This window comes from Bison bison, unplaced genomic scaffold (genome assembly GCF_000754665.1).
Source record: "Bison bison bison isolate TAMUID 2011002044 unplaced genomic scaffold, Bison_UMD1.0 scf7180017864199, whole genome shotgun sequence".
Lineage (NCBI taxonomy): Eukaryota > Metazoa > Chordata > Mammalia > Artiodactyla > Bovidae > Bison > Bison bison.
The window spans coordinates 1,572,911-1,579,759 of NW_011494771.1; the positions used below are offsets into that span (position 1 = coordinate 1,572,911).

At 45.5% G+C, this 6,849-nt stretch overlaps 1 protein-coding gene across 7 annotated transcripts in view; it reads left to right on the forward strand.

The window, feature by feature from the left end:
* The window catches only part of FAM49B (family with sequence similarity 49, member B), a 124,687-nt gene that overhangs the window by 37,993 nt on the left and 79,845 nt on the right, over positions 1-6,849 (forward strand). Inside the window, exon 1 of one of the 7 annotated variants that reach the window (XM_010844327.1) lies at positions 2,597-2,621. The exons of the other annotated variants lie outside the window; for them this stretch is intronic. The gene's annotated coding sequence lies outside the window, so the exon portion shown is untranslated. Of the gene's footprint in view, positions 1-2,596; positions 2,622-6,849 lie in introns of those variants that run through there. 7 annotated transcript variants of the gene reach the window in all.

Sequence of the window (6,849 nt, forward strand, 5' to 3'; positions counted from 1 at the left end):
CATAAAAGAAAAAAAAAAAAAAAATGCTAACAAGCCACCATGGTTAAATCATCTTTAGAGCCTAGTACTTTTATGTAAACATCTTTTTTTGCATCCTTTGTTTTTTTTTCAACCTGAGACTTTGACCACAGCTGAAATGTGATTACATTTATGCAGAAGGATGAAGAAGGGATCGTGGAAGAGTAAATTCATCACTTCTCCTAGGTTTTTGTTTTCTGTCCCCTCTTTCAGGACCTCCCACATGGGATAGTGGCAGAGCTTACACAGGTCAGGAACATGTGTAGGCTGATAAGGAGAAAGGTGTCTCTGAAAAAAGCAGTCTATACTCCTCTTGGGACTCATCCTCTATTTTACAGTTATCACTCATCAAATGGATTGTTTTCTTTGCTGGTCTGTAAGCTCCTCCAGGCCAGCATCATGTCTCTGTCACTTTGCAGAAATAAAATTCGGACCAATGAATGACAGTTGATGGGCATCAGATTTCTGATCAGTGTAAAAGAAGAGGCTCCTAGGACTTCCCTCGTGGTCCAGTGGTCCCTGCTTCCACTGCAGGGGTGAGGGTTCAGTCCCCATTTGAGAAAATTCCACATGCTGTGGAGTGAGGCCAAAATAATTAATTAAAAAAAGAGGCTCCTCACAATTAGAGGATAATGAGCTCCACATAATTGGAGATACTTGAGCTAAACTGGATGTTCACGTGTTGAGGATATTACAGACTAAGATTACTCCTCCTCTCCATGGGAGACTCGGTTCCAGGTGTGTGGTTGCTGGCAGCTCGTATCTAAGGGACTGAGCAGGTGTAAGAACCCTTTCTCTGGCTCAAAGAGAGGATGTTGGGTCGATATGGACCAGAGTTATTTAAGAGTAGGTATCCGTGTATCAGACAAATGGATCAGAGTTCTTGGATTGTGGAGACTGTTCTGTTAGCATCAGTGTTTGCAAAACATCAGCGCCCTGTGTTCCATTGAAATTGATGAAGATTATAGTGGATACAGTGTAAGACCCCCAAATCATCCTTAAGTAAGATAATTAAGGTAAAAGTTTGAGGCCTAGGACTCTTGCCCTTAGTGTGTGCCTTGATAAAGCCACCTGCTCTCTCCATGACGCTCTTAACCACATTTCTTTGTAATATGGCCAATATCACTTGGTCTTCATGTAACTCAAGAGCAAGACAGAAAGCTACATATGGTTAAGTGCTGCCTTCTATATCTGGGGCAAGGAGTGTTTGCTTGGCTACCTATGGTAAGGCCCAGATCACTACTGGGATCTTACCTATTTGACTAGAACAAGGGTTCATAATCAGGGTTTCATAGATAGGCTTCCTGGATCCAAAAATTTCCTGAAATTGTGTGCAGTTCGTTTGCCTGTATACATTAACCTGGAGAGAAAAGTGCATACTTTTATGGGATTTTCAGTAGAGATCTTGACCTCAAAATGTTTAGGACCATTTACCTTCATAGTTACTATCTGCTTAGCAGTCAAATTGAAAATATCCCTGGGAGATGTGATCGTTATTTACACTTCGGCATTAATGAAAAAAATCTGAGAGTTTCATAACGGTATTAGGATGAGCTAGCTAGATGGGATGTTCTTGTTTTCTAAGTAAAGCGGGAACCTTTATGTTCAGAGTGAAAGGGGAATTTGGGGAAAATGAAGCTGCGCCCTCTACCACATCCAACTTCTCTGTCCATCAGATAGCATTACCCAGACCAGACCCTAGAACAGAGTCTCATTTATCTGAAAGTGCTCTGTGTAGCACCATGCAAGTCTCAAGTGGCAACTGATCTCTGTTCTCAGACTGATTATTTAACACCTCCCAAGGGCGTCTCCATGATACCATCGCAGGCGATAACGGTGTACCTCTCGGCTCTGGGGAGCCTGCCAAGCGCATCTGCAGTATCTGGGAGTTTAAGACTCAATCAGCACCTGGCGGAGAGGGAAAGGCGTGCCCGACTTTGATGGGTTAAGCAGAGTCCAGATCTGCGAGTCTCGAGTTCCACTTTCTACCATTTCTGAGCTTACTGGCCTGAGGCAGGTCATTGTCACCTCTGAGCCTCAGTTTTTCCATCTGTAAAATGAGAAGGATGCAAGACGCGGGTACACCCAGAAGCCATCTCGGCCTTTAAGGTTCTGCTCCTTTAAGGAGGGCGGGGTCGCGGAGAAGGTAGCCGCGCCCCCTTCCTCTCCTCGCGGAGTCCTCCCGACCACCTGTCTCCGGCCTTGCCCCGCCCCCTAGGGGAGGGGCTGGAGCAAAGGGGGCCGGGAAGGAAGACTGGGTTTACCTTGCGGGGCGGGCGCGCGGCGCATGCGCACGGCCGGACAGGTCCGCGGCGCCCTCACTTCCTGGCATTCCCCCTTCCCCCTCCTCGCCGTTACCCTGTACATCCGGGTCATTTGCCCTCCCCGCTCGGAGGAGCCGCCGCCGCCGCTGCCGCCGCCGCCTGGCTCGTCGCGGCTCCGCCACAGGGGCAGGTGCGGAGGGGCTCCCGGTCCGGCCGCCGCCGCCGCTGCCCCGCTCCGGGCCCGGGGCTCCCCCTAGCGCCGCTGAGGAGCCGCCGCCGCGGCTCGAGGAGGGCGGAGGAACGGGGCTGAGAGAGAGCGCCTGGAGGCTCGCGCGGAGGGTGAGTGGTTTATTTTTTTCCCCTTTTCTCCACTTCCCTCACACCCCTGGGTCGCCTGCTCCGCGACCCCATTTTGGCGGAGAGGCGGGCGCGGTGGGAGCCGACGCGGGGCTTCCTCGTCCCCCGCACCCGCCCCACCGCCGTCGCCGGGGGCCCGCCCCGGCGCCACCCCGGCGCTGCGGCGGCATCTCCGCGGGCGCCCCGGGCCCTTCCTCCGCGCCCGGGCCGCCCCGGCGCTCATTCATTCGGTTCTGCCTTTCTCCGCCCCTGCCTCCTTCCACTCGCGTCTCCGCGCGTGTGCTCGCCGTCCCCTCCCGTGCTCAGTCCTGCCTCCGCCCGTGACCTTTGGCTCCTGGGCGCTTCCCCCTCCCACGTCGATGGTCGTCCCCCGGCTCGGAGCTCCCACCTCCCTTTCCTCCCAGCGGCCGCCTTCCCTCCCTCCCTCTCTCCCGGTGCTGGTCCCTGGATCCACACCCCCTTCTCTCTCGGACTCCGCCACGCCTCGCCCGGACACGCGGCCCTCCTGGTCACCTGCCTTGAAGTTGGTGCCCCGACCCCTTCCACCTGTGCCACAAGACCGTCCGGCTCAGGTGCTGCGTGGACCTCTGATCCGTAGCATTTAAAGTCCCGGTTCTCAGTCCTAGGGTGTGGTCTTAGCTGTGTTTCCAAAACATACGTTTCTACTATAATTATCCAAATGCATGACTGTCAAACTGTAGTGGAAGTGGCACTTGCTGTGTGTGTGTGTGTTCTTCTTGGTTATTCTGGGTCACACCAAATACTTGCCCCCACGCCGCCCCGCCGGAGGAGTGTGTGAGTGATTTGCTCTGAATGTAAAATTTGGCCGAAGATTGTTACTCTTTCAACTCCTCCACATTCCTTCTCCCGCTGTTCCATGACTGATTTGCAACATTACCTGTTAATACTGTTTGTTGGTGAGGCTTCTTCTCGGCTCATCTGTCACCAGCAGATACTGAATGTCCCCCAGTGTGCGGAATACTGATGAAATAAATGCCTGAATTCTTGCTCTGCTACAAAATGCCATTCTGGAGAAGACAAAGATTTGGGACATTTGTTTCCACTTTCTCTCCCCCCACCCCCCGTAAATTTATTGAGTTTGAAATCTTTTTACTCCTTCATGTGTAATGTGGAGAATGTGTATCAGTTGTGTGTTCTTATAGTCTTGCCATTTGGAAGACTGGCATTCCAGAGGAGTGTTTTGTATAGCTCAAGGAATTTCAGTCACTTGGGTGTCCAGAGACTTATTGCAAATCGTTTTAGACTAATGTATCAAGAAAAATAAACTGATCCTTTCAATTCTTTAATTATACTTAATAATAGAAACAGAACCTCTGTGTCTGGAACAACTTGGTAATTGGGGCTTATTTGATAGCCTGCTTGTAAAGTGTTGCAGTTAACTAAAACTGCCTGATTCAGCATTAATAAAATGAAATGACAGCAGTTTTTCTAATGTGACATTCATAGTTCATAATAATGAACTCCAAGGAAGGTCCTTAGTCCTGAAGTGCACCTTCCTTCCTGTCAGTTTGATACAGTTGCTGTCAATATTAATAGCATTTGTCTAACAGCCCTATCTTCTGGCGAGGTAGGTACTAAAAATGTGGTTGGCTCTTTGTCCCCTGTCAGGTTTTGGATGACCACTTTAAGCACTAAGATTACTTTACTTGGAGTCAAGTAAAGTAATTTTTTTTTTTTTGCAGAGCAATTTTCCTGGGTAATATATACAGTTATGTAGCTACTTGAGAAAAATCTCATTTTGTAAAATGGAGGATAAAAATTATGAATTCTGGATTATTTGACAATTGCATCAAGGCTAGATTTTTCTCACCTAAGAAAAAATGGTTGATCAAAGGAAGGCATGATTAGTAAATTGACCCTAGTCGCCCCAGCAAAAAATACAGTTTCAGGTGCTGAGTAAAACTGAGTGAATGTAGTTTATTTCTGATAGATTCCAAGTGACATTTAACAGCAAACTTAAGATTTATTTCTCTAAACTTTCCCCTTCAAATGGGTGAAAAATAGTGTCATTCTTGAGGTTATTTGATTCATTTAAAGTGGTCATTTACCTTTACTTAGTAAGTAAGTGAGCAGTAGAGACAGATGCTTATTTCATTTAATCCTGGTCTCCTTGGGGAAAATATTGTACTGTCACTTTTATGAGGTTACTTAACTCATTAGTTATTGATGCACTCAACTGTTAGAACATATAATTTGCTCTTTTCACTGTTTAAGGAAAACAAAATTTCAAAATACTTAATTATATTGTTAGTGGCATGCCCACTGTTACTTTTGGTCTTTCCTTTTCTGTTGCTATAACAGGGTTTAGCACAGTGCCTGCCTGGTGCACAGTGGATATGCAATAAATGTTCTGACTAATTGAATGAATGGCAGGTTTGGAACAGTTAGACTGTAACATCAGTTTGTAATTAGCAAAAGTTTTAGAGAAAGATGTTGATTGCTCTCAGATGCAGTTTTCTCAGGTAACTTGTACATTTTGAGGATTGCTATATATAATTATTTTTAAATGCTTTGAAATCTTTGGGGAGAAACTACAATAGACATCAGTTTGTGATATGCTTTAGTTCAGTGAAGGGATATGTTCACTGAAAATGGATATTTGATGTATGTAGCTTGTCAACGTTCATGACTAATGGTAATTCAGATAATTTCTTGTATATTTAAAGTTTCTAAAAATCAGCATAAAAATTCTTGAGTGTGTGAGCTCATCCTATATTATAGTCAGTTCATTAAACAAAGTTAATTTTTCAAGGAGCATTTTTTCATATAGTAGAAAAGTGACGAATCTGATAATGTGGCAGTGTTGACTTAACGTTTCAGTGGTGGTGATGATAATGATGTTAATGGTAACTAACACGTACCTAGTGTGTGCTACTTGCCAGGCAGTGTTGTAAGATATTTAATCTTTACAACACCCTAATTCTAATAGGTGGTAGGATTGCAGACTAGGAAACTAAGGTTAGGTAACTGAAGGGACACAGAGATAGAGGACTGGGTGTGTGCCCTTCATTATTACTCTGTAATAGTGAACCCCTCTGTGCCACATTCTCCACACAACCCTGCAATGTGTAGGTTAATTCCTAGTTAATTCTTAAATAGCATTGGGAAAGTAAGGCTCAAAGTGCTTAGGTAACTTGTCCAAGTACTTGCCCAAGTAGGATCAAGAAGGCTGGCATTTCAGCCCAGGCCTCTGCGACTTGTAGTCTTCACTAAAATTATTTCAAAGTACTAATTTGAGGTCCTGTATTTTATGTTGTATATTTAGAGGGCATACTTACTTAAAACAGTGAGTCTCCAAACGTTTTCACCTGCCACACAGGATGGATAATGTTCACTCTTCTCTGCTGCCTGTGAGCATATGTGTTAACATGTCAGTTGCTCAGTCGTGTCTGACTCTTTTCAACCCCATGGACTATAGCCCACCAGGCTCCTCTGTCCATGGGAATCTCCAGCCCACCAGGCTCCTCTGTCCATGGGATTCTCCAGGCAAGAACACTGGAGTGGGTTGCCATTCCTTTCTCCAGGGGATCTTCCTGACTCAGGGATCCAACCCAGGTCTCCTGCACTGCAGGCAGATTCTTTATGGTCTGAGCTACTGTGAGCTTATACAGGATTATAATTTCCTGTCCACTGGCTATAACTTCACCCCTTTCCCACTCACACAAGTATACTGGAATGCAAATGAGTGACATTTGTAGAATTTTTTAAACAAGGAAATCATTCTTAGAATTTTGATCATTTAACTATACGCCATTTCTTGTGACACGCCCCACATCCTGATTGTGGTACGTACCATGGGTGAGAATGGCTATTTTCAAAGACACTGGGTGATTTTATTTCAGTAGAAGACCTAATGCAGAGATATTTCTGTAGCTATTTTAGTTTATTTTGAAAAGATGATGTCTGGTACTGTTGTATACAGCATTCTGAAGCTTTCAGTCCTGTACAGTCATTTTCTGCCTTGTGAGTAATCTCTACTTGATGTGTTCTAGTCGGCGCATTATGTCAGCTCTGTGCTAAATCTAAACTGATAGACACCTATCACTGTGTCTGTCTACATTGTGCCCCAGAATCTTTCTCTCAGTCGTAAATTAGCATGTTCTCAGATAATCCAAATTACACTGAATACTGAGGTCAGTTTCAGAAAACACCAGAAAAAAAAATGTCATATTCCCAGATATTATTACTT